Source organism: Macaca nemestrina, chromosome 2 (genome assembly GCF_043159975.1).
Source record: "Macaca nemestrina isolate mMacNem1 chromosome 2, mMacNem.hap1, whole genome shotgun sequence".
NCBI lineage: Eukaryota > Metazoa > Chordata > Mammalia > Primates > Cercopithecidae > Macaca > Macaca nemestrina.
The window spans coordinates 91,239,817-91,263,148 of record NC_092126.1 but is presented as its reverse complement, the minus strand read 5'-3'; the positions used below and the strand labels follow the sequence as shown (position 1 = coordinate 91,263,148).

General features: G+C 36.6%; 1 long non-coding RNA gene across 3 annotated transcripts in view; it reads left to right on the top strand.

Moving 5' to 3' along the window:
* Nucleotides 1-23,332, top strand: part of LOC105489980 (uncharacterized) — a 54,709-nt gene that overhangs the window by 6,526 nt on the left and 24,851 nt on the right. For all 3 annotated transcript variants that reach the window (XR_011619912.1, XR_011619913.1, XR_011619911.1), the window contains exons 2-3: nt 992-1,214; nt 7,321-7,389. This is a non-coding gene — a long non-coding RNA (uncharacterized lncRNA). The remainder of the gene's footprint in view (nt 1-991; nt 1,215-7,320; nt 7,390-23,332) is intronic.

Sequence of the window (23,332 nt, the reverse complement as noted above, 5' to 3'; positions counted from 1 at the left end):
TGCCTCAGCCTCCGGAGTAGCTGGGACTACAGGCGCCTGCCACCACGCCCGGCTAATTTTTTTTTTTTTTTTTTTTTTTTTTTTTTTGTATTTTTAGTAGAGACGGGATTTCACGTGTTAGTCAGGATGGTCTCGATCTCCTGTCCTCGTGACCCACCCGCCTCGGCCTCCCAAAGTGCTGGGATTACAGGCGTGAGCCACCGCGCCCGGCTGTGTGCCTCTTTGTTTAATGACCCGGCAGTTTGTTTCTCAGCTGCAGATTTTGTTTGTTAGTGTTTCTGCCATTGCCAGAGGCATTTCTGCTGAACCTGGCATCTGTTAGTAAACTTTCTCCAAAACAAAGCTAATTTAGGTTTTGTAGTATATGAAGCCCTTCTAACTCTTTCCACTTTTGATTTCATTTCATCCCCAAATTGTACTGAGGTCATTTTTAACTGTTTTTTTTTTCCCCAGTAATTTATTTTTCTTAGTGTTTTTTTTTTTTTTTTTCCTCTTGGAATTTGACCTTGGACATGTGTGCATGAGTTTTACTACAGCCACTTTCTATTAATACCCCATCACTTTTGCAATTGTCTTCTGCCCTCTTCCCACCCTCCCACCTCAACTTCTTGGTCTAAGTTGGATATGAACTTTCCTTTGCCCATCTCTGAGGTTTGGATCTCTCATCACTACCATAGTAGTATATTGTGGGCTATTCTGAGTGGGGTGGAAGCCCTTTCTAGGAAGTGAAAAAGAAATATCCTCAATTTATAGGAACATCTCAGAAACAAGTGAGGGTCCTCAAAATTTCTATACGAAAAAACGTAGGTGTGATTATCTGGTTGAAATAATGGAAGGAAGAGTGTGGGTATGTGTTGAAGCCGTTTGTATATAAAGCAAACTTTCTACTTAGAATATATCTTTAGTGAAGGGAGGAGGTGATAAAGATTATTGTGGCAATGAAGGTCACCTTTATTAACTCTGATCCGGCACTCTTGTGCTTTCGTTCCAGATATTAAATGACCTGACAGAGATCCCTCCTGAGTGCTTGGCATCTCCTTTCCATTTCTATCTGTTCTACAGAAACTCCTTTGTTTTTTGACAAGATTGGAATGACACAGGTAGCTCAGTAGGAGTGAGAACTGAGGAAGGAACAAGAGTCATGCCTGTTTCCCCAATGCCTGCTGTCCAGCGTCCTTCTTCTTCTTTCTGGGATACTCCTGACACGTACTAAGGTAAAAGGGAAGTCACTTTAATTTAAGAGTTAATGGATGATGGATTAAAAAAATAGAAAGAATGAATAAAATCTAGTATTTCCTAACACAAAAGGGGGACTGTAGTCAAAAATAATTTAAGAGTTCATTTTGAAATAACTAAAAGAGTATAATTGAATTGTTTGTAACACAAAGGATAAAAGCTTGAGGTGATGAATACCCCATTTGCCCTGATGTGATTATTACACACTGCATGCCTGTATCAAAATATCTTTTGTACCCCATAATTATATACACCTACTATGTTTCTGCAAAAATTAGAAAAAAATTAAAAAGGAAAAAAATGAATTGACACTTATGTTGGGATTCTGGGTATGGCACCTAGGAGTATGAGGTCTGAGACAAGTAACTGAACACCTTTGAGTCTCAGATATTTTTTATCTGAGAAACAGGAATAATAAAACTACCTTTTAATTTAATTGGTTAATGGGAGGGTTGAAGCAGATACTGTATGTGGAAGTTACCTTTGTATTAGAAAATGCTGAACAAATGCTATTCATCCTCCTTCCCTAAGGAAACAATGAAACTGATGTAACAATATGAGAAGTGTAAAGAGTGTTATCTTCTTTCTGGTTGAATTTAATTCATTTCCATTCAATACATTCTTTAATTGGGTTGCCATAGCTAATGGAAACCTGGTGAATGGAGAGAGAAATCTAGGATTATTGATGGTAGTTCTTTTACATTAACTTGGTATACAGGTATATAGGACTGTACTTGTACTGTGGTCATAATTTAATACAAATATTTCATAACAATACAAATATCAACTTGTAAGAAAACTGTTTTTAGAAAGTAAATCTGTGATATGATAGAGTTTTTTGTGGTGTGTCTGTATGTAAGCACATGTACCCATTCAAGCAGTAATGATCTCTTCCCTTTTGCCAAAATAAGGTGTGTGTTTCCTTGTTCTCCTCTATGTGAAACACTTCTGACCAACTACTTCACAGGCATGCAGGCACATAATGATACATGAGTACACACAGTGGTACGAAATGCTGTGTTTAGACTTACAGATACTCTAAAAAAAAAGGTGCAGAACATTAGCAACATGACCTTTCCTTACATCTGAATACCTAGTTTTGAGACCTAGCTCCACTATAAATGTGCTGTATGTCCTGATAAATCACCACCCTGAGTTTGCTTTCTTGGCTGTAAAATATGAGATTTTAATTCTTAAAATTTCCTACTTGTAGGGTTTGGGACAAAATTCACATAATATACATGGAAGAAATTTGTGGATTTGTAAATAAAAGTGCTATTCGTATGCCAGTTATTATTAATTCAGATGGGAGCATGAGTCCCTTGAGTGATGAGTCAACCTTGCTCTCCCAGTGGCAGAGGCCATGCGGACAGGAACAAGGACTCCTAGGTGGATGAACTATCACTACTTGTTCTAGCAGTTGGAGTGGGAACAACTTCTACCCATTGAGATTCCCCCTTCCATTTACTTTGAGATTTATATAGTAAAAGTAGTGATGACAGAAGGAAGAATATCAGAAATGAGAAGCTTCCTTCCAAAGCTCACAGGGTCACACATTAGTATTTTATCACACAGAGTGAAATAAGAAAAAAAAAGCCAAGGTGTTAATTTTAACACATCTTAATTCAATCCTGATACACTTTTTCGTTGTTGTCAGTTGAAATCTTTTAGGATTGCATTGGCCCCTAAAAAAGAGATAGTCACCTACAAGTACATGAAAAGTGAGTGATCAGGTAAATGGAAAAACATTGTTCTAATGTTGTGTTCTTTCTCTTTATGTGAATCTGATCACTCCATTCTATGGAAGAACCACCTCCAACCTTGTCAGATGAGACTTTGCCAATTTTTGTGCAAGAGTAAAAGTAAGCTTGAACTCAAAATGATGTGGATAATCTTAATCATAGATGGTATTTACTAGAGTATGTGTGGGGGACAGAGTAATTTTACACATGCATTCAGTGACTTCAAAATGAATGTGCCTTTGGATGAATTTACTTTATTCTCAAGTATAGTTTTATTTGATTAAGAAAGATATGCATTTATGAAATTTGAGGAGGATTTGCATTATTTTTATGTGTATGAATCTGGGTATGTTATTTTTGCTCAAATGTATGAAAGAACACTGAGTTCTCATTATGACTATGTATGGGCAACCATGGCACCTGCACACAATCAGGGATGCTAGTTTGGCTCATTGATCTGTAAGATCCAGGCCCAGGTCAAAGATGCAATGAGGGCAACAGATGGTTGTGAGGAGCCTTCTTACATGAGGAGATGGACAAAGTCATAGTTCTATTGGGAAAGGGGAAGTCATACACCAAGCGCTCCAGGGACAAGATATCAACCATGTTGTTGAGAGCACTTTTGCCAGTCCTGCTAAGGGCCTCTAGTCTGTTGTTTTCACAGAACTGTCTTGTATTGGTGATGTGTACTCAGGAGCATCATATAGGTCAGCTACATGAAGGTCAGATCTAGAAGAGGGGCTATAATGTTGCCAGCATTAGGGTCCCTGTGGAGAAAATATGGATTTCTTCCTCCTTTCATGTCATTCTTTTTCATTTTGTATGCACTTTCTGAGAGTCCACACTGTAACAATGAATCTCATGACTGATGATGTTCTGGGGCTATATAGTGTAAGCCCTGTGGGAAGATGGGTGCTGGTTGTCTGTAATATGAAGCACCAGGATTTGCACAACCTCACATTGTCATCACTATTGTACAGTAAATGGATAGATCCTCAAATTAGGATTTTATTAGAGTATAAATATGCCCTGGAAGAAAATCATAGCCTCTTAAAAGTGCAAGCCTTGGGGTGAGTGCTGCTCATGTCACACTGTCTATGGAATCAGAAAAGTTACCTTAACTCCCCCAAAGTGGCAGTCTTTAGAATATACAAAATGAGGTGAATTTAAATTACCATACCACCCAATCCATCTAAATTAAAATCTGAAATTGGTAATGCATCTCCCTTAAGCTTCTAATTAATTTCCATAATGTAGTTTAGTCATAACACATTCTAAACAGCCAGGCATAATCGGTCTCATCCAATTTCCTTGAGGTTTTAAATATTCTATGTAAAAATGTGAAATACTTATCAGTTTCCCTGGGCTTACCTTTCAATTTTCCTACTATTTATGTATTCAGAAACTTTGATTAAGTCAGGTATAAGAGTGACACAAGACAGAGTTAAACCAATTTCTCTCTATTCCACATAAACTGGTAGATATGGCAGCACCCAGCTAAGTGGATAGGAATTCTAGGTGATGTTCTTTTCATTAAGCAGTTATGACTCACTAGCATGTCTCGTCTTTTCAGGTGTGTGTATTAGGCTGTTTTTGCATTGCTATAAAGAAATAAAGGGATACCTGAGACTGGGTAAATTATAAAGAAAAGAGGTTTAATTGGCTCAAACCTTTGCAGGCTGTGAAAGCATGAGGCCAGCATCTGCTTGGCTTCTGAGGAGGCCTCAGAGAGCTTTTTCGCATTGCGGAAGGCAAGTAGGAACAGGTATGTCACATGCTGAGGGCAGGAGCAAGAGAGAGAAGACAGGAAAGTATCACACTCTTTTAAACAACCAGATCCTGCAAGAACTCACTCATTATTGTGAGGATAGCATCAAGCCATGAGAGATCTGCCTCCATGACCCAAACACCTCCCACATGCCCCACCTCCAACGCTGGGCACCACATTTCAACATGAAGTTTGGGCGGACAAATATCCAAACCATATCAGTGGGATTAGAAACACATACTGATGTCTTTAAACTGGATCCTGAAATAAGTGTTTCACCCAATCCACGTGCTTGTTAGTGTGAACTCTAGTTCCATGGACTGTAGCCATAATTGTTTGGCAAGCGATCACCTAGTAGAGCATGTGAATCAGGAGGATATGAAGAAAGCATGGACCATAACAGTCTCACCATCTTTGGTTGAATATTCACTGTGTGTAAGGCACTGTCCTAGCCATAGCAGATCTTATTACAATTCACAACAACTCCAAGAGGCAGGTAGTTCAGTTATTTTTATTTTATGTATGAGAGCTATCAGGCTAGCTTGTTTAAATAATTTTCCCATGGACAAGTTGCAAGATGGATAGAGAGCACAAATAATCTGATTGTATACCCCTGTCTTTGACCATCATCTGTTTTTCAGTTTTTCTTTTCCTCCAGCCTTCAGACATTTCAATGTTTGATCTGTTTGCCTAATAATCTGGCTACACATCTGTCTGTCTCATCTAGACTCTTAGAGAAAAGAAACCTAGCTATTAGTAAACTGGTCATCCACTATTTCCTGGTGTAAAGAGTCTACTCAAGCATTAATCAAAAGCTAAGTAAAGCAAAGCTAAACAGAACAAAAATATCAGACTGAAATCTTAGCCTTAAACCATTGATCAAAGAAGACACATTTTGTGCTTTTGTATATTTTCTTTTATCCTAAAGTTTCCTCCTCCAGGAGAAGCTTCCTGAAGAGATGTACAGATAAGCAATTTAAAAAGAAGAGTAAAATATAAAGTTTTCTAGAAAGAGAGCATATTTTTAGGAAAGCCTTCTCAATTTGATATATGAAAGTCAATTTTGATCTTGATGAATTATACTCAACATAATTTGCAATTAAGATACTTGAAAATAATCAAATAACTCTTGTATATGCAGCAATATAATATACTGATCAAAATCATGGAGTCTAGCAGCCTGAATTCAAATCCCAGATATGCCACTATGTGTGTGGCCTTGAGCAATTCATTTAAACTGTATAAGACCTTGTTTCCTCCTGTATGAAATGAAAATAATCATATTTCTACCTCAAAAAGCATTGAGGAATTAAACCACATGTTTAAAGTTCATAGCAGAGTTCCCATGTAATAATGAACAATCAATAAATAAGGGCCATTATTATATGGAACTTTGAAGATATCTGGGATAATGATAAATCATAGGGTCATAATTATATAGGTATTAATTACAGCCATGAGTTTGGGTTAATTCTTTAGGGCTTATCGTACAGTAAAAGAAACAGAGTGGTGAGAGTAAACCAGTCGGGGTGGAAGGATGAGAAGTAAACAGCCCATGAGGAAGATAAGAGGTGACTGGAGAAAGGAAAACCAGAAGCTTAGGAGAGAGAGAGTTTACAGAAAAAGGAGATTAACAACACCAAAGGAAGTCCAGCAGTCTAATAAGATGAGAAAAAAAATAGTCCATTGATTTTGGCAGTTATATATGTTATGATAACTTGAAAACTGTGGGTAGAAATGATATTCTGAGTGTGGGCGGCAAGTGAAGTTATGACACTTGAGAAGGAGGAGGGTTGGCAGCTAAAGGGGTCAAAGGGAAGATTTTGTTATTGTTGTTGTTGTTACTGTTGGTTTTGTTTTTCAGGTGGGAAAAATTCATGTGCTGAATGGCAAAGGGCCAGTACAGTAAGAGGGTGGTTTAAAGGAGAAATTCTGGTTGCTAACCCTTGAAGAGATTGATGGGCTGGGATACAGAGCTCAGTTTCATTCATGTACTCATTTACTGTTATTCTACAAGCCGAAGCATTTACTTCTTATCAGACACGGAAACCTGTGCTGGAGACATTGTGGCAAACCAGACATATGTTACTCTTATTGTCATGGAGCTTCTACTTTATACTCTGGATGTTATTCTAAGTCCAATGAGAAGAAGATACTGAAGAGTTTTAAGCGGAGAAATCGTATGGTTGTTATACAGCATTAGCAATAGGTGGTACTACATAGAAATAAAGTAATATGTTAAAATGCAACATGGGAGCAATCAGAAACACACAAAAATGGCCCAGGTGGAACTCATCGTCTAGTAGGGAAAACCTGGCACCTTTGTCCTAGCTCTTTCCTCAGCCTGGGCCCCCCTTTCCCTCAGTATTTGTAAGGCTAGATCCTTTTTGTAATTTATTTCAGGTTAAACTTCACTCTCTCAGAAAAGCCTTTCCTAACCTTCAGTCTAAAGTAACTTGCAAGTTGCCCTCTACTACACACTTTAATTCTTTAGATATAACTGATAAAAATCTTATGATTTTTATTTAAATATTTACTAAGTATTTATTTTTATTGTCTCTCTTTTTCTATTAGATTCTAAGTTCCATGAAAGCAGGCATTGTGTGAATTTCTCCTGCATCTGGAACTGGCCTAGCACACCAAGTAAGTGCTTGATAAATGAATATTAAGAATAAATGCATAAAAGCATAATACTATGTAGCTGCAGAAACAGAGACAAGCACCAAACACTACGACAACACAGAGTAAGAAAAAGCACAGAGACTAAGTGTCATTTATGTATCAACAGAGAAGTATACCGGGGGACATTTTATTTCGGAGGAACTAGACTTGCGATCAATTAATAACTTGTCAAACTGCCAGTAAATAATGAATAATGGAGGTGGGATTTGAGCTCAAACGGAAGTAGATTCAGATTCTATACACTTTACACTCCTCCACATTGCCTTTCTTTTCCCTTCTCCCATGGACAGGGTAATTTTTATTAGCTTCCTACAGACAAAAGATACAATCCCCTAACTTAAATCTGGAAGAATTAGATACTCTGAAGAGACCAATAACAAGCAGCAAGATTGAAATGGTAATTTTAAAATTATCAACAAAAAAGTCCAGAACTAGACAGATTCACAGCAGAATTCTAACAGACATTCAAAGAAGAATTGGCACCAATCATATTGACACTATTCCACCAGATAGTGAAAGGGGGAACCCTCCCTAAATCATTCTATGAAACCAGTGTCACCCTAATACCAAAACAAGGAAAGGACATAACCGGAAGATAAAACTACAGACCAATATTCCTGATGAATATAGATGCTAAAATCCTTAACAAAATACTAGCTAACTGAATCCAACAACACATCAAAAAGATAATCCACCATGATCAAGTGCATTTCATACCAGGGACGCAGGGATGATTTAACATATGCACGTCAATAAATGTGATACACCACATAAACAGAATTAAAAACAAAAACTTACATGATCATCTCAATAAATGCAGAAAAAGCATTTGACAAAATCCAGCATTGTTTTATGATTAAAATTTGTAGCCAAATTGGCATGAAAGGGACAAACTTCAATGTAATAAAGGCCATCTATGACAAACCCATAGCCAACAGAATACTGAATGAGGAAAAATTGAAAGCATTCCCTCAGAGAACTGGAGCAAGACAAGGATGCCCACTCTCACCACTCCTCTTCAACATAGTACTGGGAGTCCTAGCCAGAGCAATCGGACAAGAGAAAGAAATAAAGGGGGTCTAGATCAGTTAGAAGAAGTCAAACTGTTGCTGTTTGCTGATGATATGACTGTTTACTTAGAAAACCCTAAAGACTCCTCCAGAAAGCTCCTAGAACTGTCAAAAGGATTCAGCGAAGTTTCTGGATACAAAATTAAGGTACACAAATTAGTAGCTCTTTCATACACCAACAGTGACCATGCTGAGAATCAAATCAAGAACTCAACCTCTTTTACAACAGCTGCAATAAAATAAAACGAAACAAAATAAAATAAAATATTTAGGAATATACCTAACCAAGGAGGTGAAAGACATCTACAAGGAAAACTACAAAACACTGCTGAAAGAAATTATAGACGACACAAACAAATGAAAACACATCCCATGTTCATGGATGAGTAGAATCAATATTGTGAAAATGACCATACTGTCAAAAGCAATCTGCAAATTCAACGCAATTCCCATTAAAATACCACTGTCATTCTTCAGAGAATTAGAGAAAAGCATTCTAAAATTCATATGGGACCAAAAAAGAGCCCACATAGCCAAAGTAAGACTAAGCAAAAAGAAAAAATCTGGAGGCATCACGTTACCAGATTTGAAAATACACTATAAAGCCATAGTCACCGAAATAGCATCGTACGGGTATAAAAATAGCTACATAGATCAAAGTAACAGAATAGAGAACTCAGAAGTAAACTCAGATACTTACAGCCAACTAATATTTGACAAAGCAAACAAAAACATAAAAAGCATATGTTGGAACTTAATCCTCAATGCAACAATCTTGGGAGATGGGCCCGAATAAGAAGTGATTAGTTCATAAGGGCTCTGCCCTCATAAACGGATTAGTGCTTCTATTGCAGGAGTGGGTTTGTTATCATGGGAGTGGGCTTATCTATAAAAGGATGAGTTTGGCCCTCTGTTTGTGTGCTCTGTCTCTCTCTCTCCCTCTTTCACACACACACGCACGCGCGCGCACACACACACACACCCCTTCTGTTTGCCCTTCTACCATGGCATAAAAGAGGAAAAAAGCCCTCTCCAGACACCAGTGTCTTGATCTTGAGCTTCCCAACTTCCAGAAATGTCAGTTAATAAATTTCTGTTCATTATAAATTACTCATTATGTGGTATTCCACTGTAGCAAGACAAAACACAAAAATGCTAAATGTTACACTTTCCACCTTCCAAGTCTTCTTTTGTTATTCCCAATCCCTCATCAATGGATTTTATATTTTGAAAGGTTTTGTTCAAGTTGCATTTATTTAGTATAATTTCCTCAATTTTTTAAAAAAAGTGTGTGTACATGCCAATAAGAGCCCATCCTCAGTCTGAGATAAACAGTGATATGTGTGACTTGAACTATAGTAGAGCATTGGCCTCTGAAGGTTTAAACACTCATGGAGGTACATAACACAGTGGCAGTCATTTCACCCAGATTTGTATTTGCTTTGAACATTATGGAGTTGATGAATGAGCTGGTAGGGAGCCTGGGTGCCTGCCCAGTCCTCATCTCCAGGCAGCACTGTTGACCTATACTCTTCATTAACCATTTGATAATTCTTGTAAAGGGATTAAAAACTTTATTTTATCACAAATTCATTGTATTTGAGGTTAGCATTATTATCCTGAGTATGCTGTGGCAATATGTTTTACAGGTTTTTGGGTGTGTGTGTATGTATAAGAATTTATGCTAATAGCTATAGTCTGGAGCTAAAAAATTAAGTATATGTACGGGTGCAATTCATTTTCAGATATAACATATATCACTTCAGGAGATATTATATACTATGATGTATCCATGGAGTGAAGTTTCTGGGATCATTGTGGGATTGTCAAAGGTGTGATAATGTCAGCCAAAGCAAAGAAGGTTGCCATTTTAGTTAGCCCATATAGTCTCATTATGTGCAAATACAAATGATAGTTAATTAAATTTTTGAAATACTTAAAGTAACTTAAGATTTATATTAATATCTTTGGGAACCTTTAGTTAGCAAACAGTTTCAAGTTGAAAACAACTGCCCTCGTAGGGATCTAATTAATGTTTTTTCAGTTAATGAAATGATAACATTTTATCTGAAAAGTTCAACCACTTCCTCATTTAGTACAAATTTCAGAGTTCAGTAGAAGCACAGTAAATGAGAAAAATGCAAATTTTGGCATGATAAAATGAAATACGTGCACATGAAGATGTACTATTTATATGAGAGAAATGAAGAAAGATAAAAGAAAGGAAAAAAGAAAGAAAGAAGGAAGGAAAGAAGGAAAGAAGGAAGGAAGGAAGGAAGGAAGGAAGGAAGAAAGAAAGAAAGAAAAGAAGAGAAAAGAAAAGAAAGAAAGGGAAATAGAGAGAGGAAGGAAGGAAAAAGGGAGGAAGGAAAAAGGGAGGAAGGAAGGAAGGAGGGAAGGAAGGAAGGAGGTAAGGAAGGAAGGAAGGAAGGAAGGAAGGAAGGAAGGAAGGAAGGAAGGAAGGAAGGAAAGAAGAAAGGAAGGAAGGAATGAAGAGAGTTATCTGGAGGTCGAAAATCTGTTAGTACAATAAGGTCTGTCTTCAGGTAAAATTTTGAAATTGCCATAGTGTAAGTACAAAGGAAGACTAAAAAAGCTAAGACCATAATTTCTCATGAAAATTCCAACCTGAATAAAGGAAACCATTGCTAATTCATATTTGTAAGTCACCTTATCTAATTCCCATTTCTGGTAGATACTTGCAATGCATAAGATGCCTGCCAAAAATGCTGGCTGAGAGGAAACAATATTCATGCCAGTGTTGAAATACCTTGCCAGATTTCAGAGGTAATTTTAGGTCACCAGTCCCATGCCAAATACCTTCCCATTTTAGAAAGACTACTAATATATTAGGATGGGGAACATGGGAGAAGGGATTTACTAAGACTCTATCTCTATTAAAGCTCCTCCAATAGGCATTACTTCAAAGTTAGATTTCTTTCTGTGTTTCTCCAAAAGGTTGGAATAAAAATCTGACTGCTAATGACAACTCATTTAGCAGAATGACAGTTGCTTGATGCTCACAGGGAATGAATCAAGCATTGCCAGATGTGTGCCATATCCTCTTTTAACAGCCTCATTGCGGAGTATCTTTACTAAAATGACCATTAGAATAATCCATATTCTATTAATGAAGAAAAATCTTACACTATCAATTAATAGCCTTTAAAAAATGTGAGAAAGCAGGAAACTCTGAGAGAAAGTATAACGCTTTATTCTTTGTACTAGATGAATTGACTGCTACAGCATTTAAATCTATGGGGTAACCACGCAGTAGGATTTTCGGACCACAGATATATCAACATAAATCCTTATTTACATTCATTTAAGAATTCATAGCACCATTTGTTATGAGGAATATAGCTTTTTTAGGCTGCCCATCTGTGTGCAAGTACACTCTTACACACAATAGCATTTGTATGATTTAAAATTTAGATAGCAGTAATCTGGATTCTGAACAGATTTATGTAAACTTTAATAAAAATGCAAAAAAAAAAGGATTCTTTTCTTAAATTATACTTTAAGTTCTGGGATACATGTGCAGAACGTGCAGGTTTATTACATAGGTATACATGTGCCATGGTGGTTTGCTGCACCCATCAACCCAACATCTACATTAGGTATTTCTCCTAATGCTATCCCTCTACTAGCCCCCCAGCCCCCAACACTCCTGGGTGTGTGATGTTTCCCTCCCTGTGCCCATATGTTCTCATTGTTCAACTCCCACTTATCAGTGAGAACATGTGATGTTTGGTTTTCTGATCCTGTGTTAGTTTGCTGAGAATAATGGTTTCCAGGTTCATCCATGTCCCTGCAAAGGACATGAACTCATTCTTTTTTAATGGCTTCATAGTGTTCCATGGTGTACATGTGCCACATTTTCTTTATCCAGTCTAACATTAATGGGCATTTGGGTTGGTTCCAAGTCTTTGTTATTATGAATGGTGCTTCAGTAAACATACATGTGCATGTGTCTTTACAGTAGAATGATTTGTAATCCTTTGGGTATATACCCAATAATCAGATTGCTGGGTCAAATGGTATTTCTAGTTCTAGATCCTTGAAGAATTGCCACACTGTCTTCCACAATGGTTGAACTAATTTATACTCTGACCAACAGTGTAAAGGTGTTCCTATTTCTCCATATTCTCTCCAGCGTCTGTTGTTTTCTGACTTTTTAATGATCACCATTCTAACCGGTGTAAGATGGTATCTCAATGTGGTTTTGATTTGCATTTCTCTAATGACTAGTGATTATGAGGTTTTTTTTCACGTTTGTTGGCCACATAAATCTCTTCTTTTAAAAAGTGTCTGTTCATATCCTTTGCCCAGTTTTTGATGGAGTTGTTTTTTTCTTGTAAATTTGCTTAAGCTCCTTGTAGATTCTGGATATTAGCCCTTTGCCAGATGGATAGATTGCAAATATTTTCTCCCATTCTGTAAGTTGCCTGTTCACTCTGATGATGGTTTCTTTAGATGTGCTCTTTTGTTTAATTAGATACCATTTGTCAATTTTGGCTTTTGTTGTAACTGCTTTTGGTGTTTTAGTCATGAAGTCTTTGCACATAACTATGTCCTGAATGGTATTGCCTAGGTTTCCTTCTAGGGTTCTTATGGTCTTAGATCTTATGTTTACATCTTTAATCGATCATGAGTTGATTTTTGTATAAGGTGTAAGTAAGGGGTCTAGTTTCAGTTTTCTGCATATGGCTAGCCAGTTTTCCCAACACCATTTATTAAATCGAGAATTCTTTTCCCATTTTTTGTTTTTGTCAGGCTTTTCAAAGATCAGATGGTTGTAGATGTGTGTTGTTATTTCTGAGAACTCTGTTTTGTTCCATTGGTCTAAATATCTGTTTTGGTACCAGTATCATGCTGTTTTGGTTACTGTAGCCTTATAGTATAGTTTGAAGTCAGGTAGCGTGATGCCTCCAGCTTAGTTCTTTTTGCTTAGGATGGTCTTTTTTGGTTCCATATGAAGTTTAAAGTAGTTTTTTTTCTATTTCTGTGAAGAAAGTCATTGGTAGCTTGATGGGAATAGCATTGAATCTATAAATTACTTTGGACAGTATGGCCATTTTCATGATATCGATTCTTCCTATCCATAAGCATGAATAGGAAGAAATGAGTTTTCCATTTGTTTGGGTCCTCTCTTATTTCCTTGAGCAGTGTTTTGTAGTTCTCCCTCAAGAGGTCCTTCACATTCCTTGTAAGTTGTATTTCTAGCCATTTTATTCTTTGTAGCAATTGTGAATTGGAGTTTGCTCATGATTTGGTTTTCTGTTTGTGTATTATTGGTGTATAGGAATGCTTGTGATTTTTGCACATTGATTTTGTATCTGAGACTTTGCTACAGTTGCTTATCAGTTTAAAGAGTTTTTGAGCTGAGACGATGGGGTTCTCTAAATGTACAATCATGTCATCTGCAAACAGATATAATTTGACTTCCTCTTGTCCTATTTGAATATGCTTTATTTCTTTTTCTTGCCTGATTGCCCTGGCCAGAACTTCCACTACTATGTTAAATAGGAGTGGTTAAAGAGAACCTCCTTGTCTTGTACTGGTTTTCAAAGGGAATGCTTCCAGCTTTTGTCCATTCAGTATGATATTGGCTGTAGATTTGTCATAAATAGCTCTTATTATTTTGATATAATACCATCAATACTTACTTTATTGAGTGTTTTTAGCATGAAGGGATGTTGAATTTTATGGAAGGCCTTTTCTGCATCTAATGAGGTAATCTTGTGTTTTTCATCATTGGTTCCATTTGTGTGATGGATTACATTTGTTAATTTGTGTATGTTGAACCAGCCTTGCATCCCAGAGATGAAGCCAACTTGATCGTGGTGGATAAGCTTTTTGATGTACTGCTGGATTCGGATTGCCAGTGTTTTATTGAGGATTTTCTCATTGGTGTTCATCAGGGCTATTGGCCTGAAATTTTCTTTTTTTGTTGTGTCTCTGCCAGGTTTTGGTATTAGGATGATACTAGCCTCTTAAAATGAGTTAGGGAGGAGTCCCTTTTTTTCTATTGTTTGGAATAATTTCAGAAGGAATGGAACCAACTCCTCTTTGTACCTCCGGTGGAATTCGGCTTTGAATCTGCCTGGTCCTGGGTTTTTTTTCAGTTGGTAAGCTATTAATTTCTGCCACAATTTCAGAACTGGCTCTTGGTCTATTTGGGGATTCAATTTCTTCCTGGTTTAGTCTTATGAGGGTGTATGTGTCCAGGAATTTATCCATTTCTTCTAGATTTTCTAGTTTATTTGCTTAGAGTTGTTTATAGCATTCTCCCGATGGTAGTGTGTATTTCTCTGGGATCAGTGTTGATATCCCCTTTATCATTTTTTTATTGGGTCTATTAGATTCTTCTATCTTTTCTTCTTTATTAGTCTGGCTCTTGGTCTATTTATTTTGTTAATCTATCTTTTCAACAAATCACCTCCTGAATTCATTGATTTTTTTGAAGTGTTTTTCATGTCTCTATCTTCTTCAGTTCTGCTCTGATCTTAGTTATTTCTGACCTTCTGCTAGCTTTTGAATTTATTTGCTCTTGGCTTCTCTAGTTCTTTCGATTGTGATGTTAGGGTGTCGATTTCAGATCTTTCCTGCTTTCTGATGTGGGCATTTAGTGCTATAAATTTCCCACTAAATGCTGCTTTAGCTGTGTCCCATAGATTCTGGTATGTTGAGTCTTTGTTCTCATTGGTTTCAAAGAACTTACTTATTGCTGCTTTATGGATCTGGTTGCTCCTGTATTGAGTGCATATATATTTAGAATGGTTAGCTCTTCTTGTTGCATTGATCCTTTTACCATTATGTAATGTCCTTCTTTGTCTTTTTTTTTTTTTTTTTTATCGTTGTTGGTTTAAAGTCATTTTATCAGAGACTAAGATTGCAACCCTTGCTTTTGTTTTTGTTTTTTGCTTTTGATTTGCTTGGTAAATCTTCCTCCATTCCTTTATTTTGAGACTATATATGTCTTTGCACATGAGATGGATCTCCTGAATATAGCACACCAATGGGTCTTGACTCTTTATCCAATTTGCCAATCTGAGGCTTTTAACTGGGGCATTTAGTCCATTTATGCTTATGGTTAATATTGTTATGTGTGAATTTGATCCTTTCATTATGATTCTAGCTAATTATTTTGTCCATTAGTTATTTTGTCCATTAGTTATTTTGTCCATTGATGCAGTTTCTTCATAGTGTTGATGGTCTTTACATTTTGGTTTGTTTTTGCAGTGGCTGGTACTGGTTTTTTTCTTTGCATATTTAGTGCTTCCTTCACAAGCTCTTGTAAGGCAGGCCTGGTGGTGACAAAATCCCTCAACATTTGCTTGTCTGTAGAGGATTTTATTTCTCCTTCACTTATGAAGCTTAGTTTGGCTGGATATGAAATTCTGGGTTGAAGATTCTCTTCTTAAGAATGTTGAATATTGGTACCCAGTCTCTTCTGGCTTGTAGGGTTTCTGCAGAGAGATCTGCTATTAGTCTGATGGGCTTCCCTTTGTCAGTAAGCCAGCCTTTCTCTCTGGCTTCTCTTAACATTTTTTTCTTCATTTCAATCTTGGTGAATCTGACCATTGTGTGCCTTGGAATATCTCTTCTCATGGAATATCTTTGTAATGTTCTCTGTATTTCCTGAATTTGAGTGTTGGCCTGTCTTGCTAGGTTAGGGAAGTTCTCCTGGATAATATCCTGAATAGTGTTTTCCAACTTGATTCTATTCTCTCCATCACTTTCAGGTACACCAATCAAATGTAGGTTTGGTCTTTTCACACAGTCCCATATTTCTTGGAGGCTTTGTTCATACCTTTCATTCTTTGTTCTCTAATCTTGTCTTCACACTTTATTTCATTAAGTTGATCTTCAACCTCTGATATTCTTTCTTCTGCTTGATCAATTCGGCTACTGATACATGTGTATGCTTCTTAAAATTCTCATGTTGTGTTTTTCAGCTCCATTGGGTTATTTATGTTCTTTTCTCAACTGGTTATTCTAGTTAGCAATTCCTCTAACCTTTTTTCCAAGGTTCTTAGCTTCCTTGCATTGGATTACAACATGCTCCTTTAGCTCAGAGAAGTTTGTTATTACCCACCTTCTGAAGCTTACTTCTGTCAATTAATCAAACTCATTCTCTGTCCACTTTTGCTCCCTTGCTGGTGAGAAGTTGTGATCCTTTGGAGGAGAAGAGTCATCCTGGTTTTTGAAATTTTCACCCTTTTTGACCTGGGTTTTCCTCATATTCGTGGATTTATCTACCTTTGGTCTTTGCTATTGGTGACCTTCAGACGGAGTTTTTGCATGGTGATCCTTTTTGTTGATGTTCATGCTATTGCTTTCTCCCTTTTAGTTTTCCTTTTAATAGTCAGTCTCCTCTTCTGCAAGTCTGCTGAAGTTTGCTGGAGGTATACTCCAGACTCTGTTTGCCTGGGTATCAGCAGTGGAGGATACTGAATAGCAAAGGTTGCTGCCTGCTCCTTCCTCTGAAAGCTTCGTCCCAGAGGGGCACCCACCAGATGCCAGCTGGAGCTCTCCTGTATGAGGTGTCTGTCGACCCCTGCTGGGAGGTGTCTCCCAGGCAGGAGGCATGGGGGTCAGACACCCATTTGAGGAGGCAGTCTGTCCCTTAGCAGAGGTTGAGCACTATGCTGGGAGATCTGCTGCTCTGTTCAGAGCCAGCAGGCAGGAACATTTAAGTCTGCTAAAGCTGCACCCACAGCTGCCCCTTCCCTCAGGTGCTCTGTCTGAGGGAGATGGGAGTTTTATCTATAATCCCCTGACTGGGGCTGCTGCCTTTCTTTCAGAGATGGCCTTCCCAGAGAGGAGGACTCTAGAGAGGCAGTCTGGCTACAGAGGCTTTGTGGTGCTGCAGTGGACTCCACCCAATCCAAACTTCCTGGCAGCTTTGTTTGCACCCTGAGGGGAAAACAGCCTACTCAAGCCTCAGTAATGGCAGATGCCCCTCCCCCCACCCAGCTCGAACTTCAGAGTGCTGTTCTGGCAGTGAGAATTTCAAGCCAGTGGATCTTAGCTTGCTGAGCTCCATCGGGGTGGGATCCGCTGAGCAAGACCTCTTGGCTCCCTGACTTCAGTCCACTTTCCAGGGAGTGAAGGGTTCTGTCTTGCTGGCATTCCAGGTGCCACTGGGGTCCAAAAAGAATCCTGCAGCTAACTTAGTGTCTGCCCAAAAGGCCACCCAGTTTTGTACTTGAAACCCGGGGCCCATGTGGTATAGGCACCCGAGGGAATCTTCTGGTCTATAGGTTGCAAAGACCATGGGAAAAGCGTATTAACTGGGCCAGATAGCCATGTCCCTCATGGCAGGGTCCCTCAAGGCTTCCCTTGACTAGGGGAGGGAGTTCCCTGACCCCTTGTGCTTCCCGGGTAAGGCACGCCCCACCGTGCTTCTGCTTGCCCTCCGTGGGCTGAACCCACTGCTAACTAGTCCCAATGAGATGAACCAGGTACTTGAGTTGGAAATGCAGAAATCTCTCACCTTCTGCATTGGTCTTGCTGAGAGCTGCAGACTGGAGCTGTTGCCATTTGGCCATCTTGTCCAGGAATCCAAAAAAGGAATCTATATCATTTTGGCTACCACATTTGATTTCTTTTATGAGATTTTGGATACTAGTTTGATTTGCTACTTTTTTTTTTTAACTCATACAAACAGGACTGGAGATGAAAGGATAGCGATTGCTGACATTTCTGCTGCTCAGCTTGTTACAGTGATTTGATCTGTAAACAGAGCCCCGTTTTGTTTAGCTGCTTGTGTGATAACTATTACAAGCCTTTTACAAAATGTTAAAAGAAATATTTTCATTCAAATTTTATATTTTAGGGAAGAGTAAATTGTTTAGGAATTTACATTTTGGAGAAAAAAAATTGCTTCTTTTTTTTCCTAAGACCTAGGATTGCTTTTTGTAGCAACGCACAGTTGGCTACATGAGCATAAACAAATGTGAAACCACATGCTGAGAGAGCCTACATTAAGAAAGCAAAATAAATTAAATACATAGACAGGAATATCATTCTATGTCATTCTCTGAATGAAAGGATAATATGTTTCCTTGTGCTAGAATTGCCCTGTTTTTTTTAAAAGAAAAGAAAAAGAAAAAGAAAGCCTGGACTGCTTCTTTTGGTTCTTAATAACTTCTCTTGCTCTGAGCCCTTATTTATAAGCCTGAGAAAGTTATGTGTTTTTCTGCCTTACACTGCCTCATTCTTATTTACTCTAGGCCAAGATGTTTTTAGAAAATGTTTAAAACCAATGATTTGATATGGTCCCTTACTAACAATATAACATCCTTCTTTTTGGGAACCACCAAAAAAACAAAACAAAACAAAACAAAACAAAACTCTTCCTGCTTTCTATGTCCTGGTGGGAGATCTTCTCTGGGTTTATTTTGAGGACAGATTCATTCTTTGATTAAGAATGAAAACCTGGAGGGAACAAAGTCAATAAAGTGTGGCTGCAGTATCTTTTAAATAAAGATAACTTTCCCTGATTCTGCTGGCAGTAAGTAATCTGGCTCCTTCTTCGAGATAAAGCCTGTTTACCATTTTATCTCTCTTATTTTCATAACACTTCTCTTAAGAAAAAGTTTTATTTTGTTTTCTATTGACATATCATAATTGTATACATTTAGGGGATACAACATGATGTTTTAATATGTATGTCGTGGAATGATCAAATCAGGATAATTAACATATTCATTGCCACAAATATTGATCATTTCTTTGTGGTGAGAACATTCAAAATTCTTTTAGCTATTTTGAAATATACAATACATTACTATTAACTGCAGTCGCCATGCTGTCCAATAGGTCACCAGAACTTATTCCTCCTGCCTAGCTGAAACTTTGTACCCTTTGATTATTAACATCTATTTTCTTACTCAACATCCACTCCTCTGACCCTAGCATGAAAACAGTTATGCGGTGATATCTTATTGTGATTTTAATTTGCATTTCTCTGATTAGACTTGTTGAGCATTTTGTTACATATCTGTTGGACATTTTCATGTCTTCTTTTGAGAAATGTCTTTTCAAGTCCTTTGCACATTTTTTAATAGGGTTATTATTTTCTTGTTGTTGAGTACTCTGAGTTCTTTGGACATTTTGGATATCAGCCCTTTATCCAGTGTATGACTTACAAATATTTCTCTCAATCTGTGGATTATCCCCTTACTCTGTTCATTGTTTGCTTTGGTATGCAGAAGTTTTTAAATTTGATGCTATCCTACTAGTTTATTTTTGCTTTTGTTGCCTGTGTTTTGGGGAATGTAACCAAGAAATTGCAATGCAGACCAATGTCATAGAGTTTTTCTTCTATGTTTTCTCTTAGTAGTTTAACAATTTCAGCGCTTATGTGTAAGTGATTTTGAGTCTATTTTTTTAAACAGTGAGATAAGGGTCTGTATTTATTCTTCCGTGTGTGGACATTTAGTTTTTAAACATGTGGAATTTTTTTCTGGGCTCTGTATTCTATTCCATTGATCCATGTGTCTGTTTTTAGGCCAGTGCCATGCTTTTTGGTTACTAGAGCTTTATAATGTATTTTGAAATCCAGTAGTCTGATGACTCCAATTTTCTTCTTTTAGCTCAAGATGGCTTCGGCTATTGGGGAATTTTATGGTTCCATATGAGTTTTAGGATTGTTTTTTCTATTTCTGTGAAGAATGACATTAAAATTTTGACAGGGATTGCATTGGATGTGTACACTGCTTATGGTAGTATTACTATTTTAACAATATTAATTCTTTCAATCCATGAACATAGAATATCTTTCCATTTATTTGTATCTTTTTCAATTTCTTTTTATCAATGTTTTATAGTTTTCTGTATATGAATTTTCCACCTCTTTAAAATACTTACTCCTAAGTATTTTATTCTTCATGCTATTGTAAATGTATTGTAAATGAGATTGTTTTCTTAATTTCTTTTTAATATAGTCTGTTTGTAGTGGATAGAAAAGCTACTTATTTTTATAGGTTGATTTTATATCCTGCAACTTTACTAAATTCCTTTATCAGTTCTAACAGTTTTTTGTTAGAGTCATTAGAATTTTCCCTGTATAAGATCATGTCATCAACAAACAGAGACAATTTCACTTCTTCCTATGTGGATGTATTTTGTTTTCTTGGCCAATGCTCTGATTAGGACTTCTAGTACTATATCGAATAGAAGTGGTGAAAGTGGGCATCTGTGTCTTATTCATGCTCTTAGAGAAGAAATCTTCAACTTCTCACCATTGAATGTGATGCTAGATGTGGATTTGTCATATATAGCCTTTACTGTGTTGAGAGGAACTTTTCTATACCTAATTTATTGAGAGTTTTTTATAATAAAATGGTATTGAATTTTATCAAATTTGTCTTTCTGCGTGTATTGAGATGATCATGTGGTTTTTTGTATCTATGTTTATCAGGGATATTGGCTTGTAGTTTTTATTTTTTATTGTGTTCTTTTCTGAGTTACATGTCAGGGTGATAATGATTTGTAAAAGAAGTTTGGAAGTACTTTCTCTTCTGCAATGTTTTGGAAGAGATTAAGGAGGATTCGTACTTTCTCTTCTTTAAATGTTTCTTACTGTTCAGTCATGAAGCCATCTGGTCTTGGGCTTTTCTTTGATTAAAAACTTTTTATTACAAATTCAGTGTTCTTACTGCTGTTGATTTGTTCAGATATTAGATTTCTTCGTAATTAAGTCTTTATAGGTTATATATTTCTAGGAGTTTGTCCACCTCTAGAATGCCTGATTTTTTTGGCATATAGTTGTTCATAGTAGTTGCTTTGTATTTTTTTATTAGTTGTAATGTCTTCTTTTTCATTTATGATTTTGTTTACTTGAGTCTTGCTTCTTTTTTTGTCTAGCTGTTTGTCAAGTTTGTTTAGCTTTTCAATAAACAACTTTTAATTTCATTGATGTTATATATTGTTGTTCTCTTACTTCAGTTCTTTCTGCTCCCAATATTGTTATTTCCTTTCTTCTGATATCTTTGGGTTTAGTTTGTTCTTCTTTACCTGATTTCTTAAGGTGTAACAGTAAGTTGTTTATTTGATTTTTTTTTTTTTGGATGCAGCTGTTATTGCTGTAAACTTTCCTCTTAAGTCTACTTTTGCTATATGCCATAAGTTTTAATATGCTGCATGTTCATATTTGTTTGTCTCAACATGTTTTTAAATTTTCCTTTTAATTTATTCTTTTATCCAATAGTTGTTGAGATGCATATTATTTAATTCCTAATATTTGTTAATCTTCCATGATTCTTTCTGTTATTGATTTCTAGTTTCATACCATTATGACCGGCAAAGATAGTTGATATGATTTTGACCTTCTTAAATTTATGGCCTAACATATAATCTGTCCTATGAAAGGTTCTAAGCACACTTGAGAAGAATGTGTATTCCGTTGCTGTTGGGAGCAGTGTTTTGTATATATCTGCTTGATCCATTTGGTCTAAAATATAGTTCAAGTTCAATATTTTCTTCTGACTTTCAACACCAGACAGATGATATGTCTGCTGTTGAATGTGGGGTATTAAAATTCCATAATATTATTGTGTCATATCCTGCATCCCTTCAGATCTTTTAGTGTTGGCTTCATATATTTAGGTGCTCTAATGTTGGGTGCATGTACATTTACAATTCTCATATTCTCTTGATGAAATGATCCATTTATCACTAAATAATGACATTCTTTGTGTTATTTTTATGTTTTTGGCCTAAAGTCTATTTTTTCTGAAATAAGTATAGCATCTCTGCTTTCTTTTGGTCTGCATTTGCATGAAGTACCTTTTTTCATCTATTCACTTTCAATCTATGAGTCTATGAGCGTCATTTAAGGTAATATGAGTTGGCAGCATACAGTTAAGTCTTCTCTGGTGGTATTTGCTTTTTCTCAGGAATCCTTCACCAAGCTCCAGACTAGATTAAATTTTTTGTTATTATTGTTACACTCTTATAGGATCACATTTTTCTTTTCTGTAGAACACTTATACTTTTCTTACCTCTGTATCTATTCGTGTTATTATTTAACTCTGAGCTCTATGAGACTAGGAATTGCTTGTTTTCCTTCATCACAATCTTGGGCACATAGCATGGTTCCTGATACTTAAGTACATAATAAAATGTTGAAGGAATGTATAAATAAATTGGCAAAAGACTTTGCACACAAAAAATTTTCAATCAGTAATTTCAGATATAGTCACAGAAAATAAAACAACTTTACTTTTAGTATGTTAGAATTAAAAATATTGATTTTGCCCACAGAAGAAGACTCTTTGGTGCTTTATTATATATTTAAAAGGAAAGTGTAAAGGACACCACTTCTTCAAATAATTATAATAAGGCCATTTCTTAATTGTGAAATGAAAAAGACTCATAATTATGTTGGTTGACTCTACTTATTATATAAGTACTTAACCAGGTTTTCAATTTACATTGGATGATAAACACTGGCAAAGAAACGTCTGCATAATGTAAAGTACTTTGACACCCAACCAGCTTTGCCAGGATTCAATTTCATTAAATTATCATCAACGTACACATCAAGTATGTGAGGTGGAGGTGAAGGGGTTGCCTTGTAAGGAAATATGGGAATTATATCTCAAGGCATATAAGGTGACTTAGTTCTTAAAGAAGGTGTTCTTTTTTAGGGGAAGTAACAAAAGTGATTTTCACTGTTAGCCTAGAATCATTCTTAATGAAGGTATCATTTGTTTCTTCCCTGAATACATCATGTTCTGACACATGTCTTATGATCCCACCACACTGAATTTCTTACCTTACTCTGAACTCAGGCCCTGTTATAATTCTCCCTTTGCCCT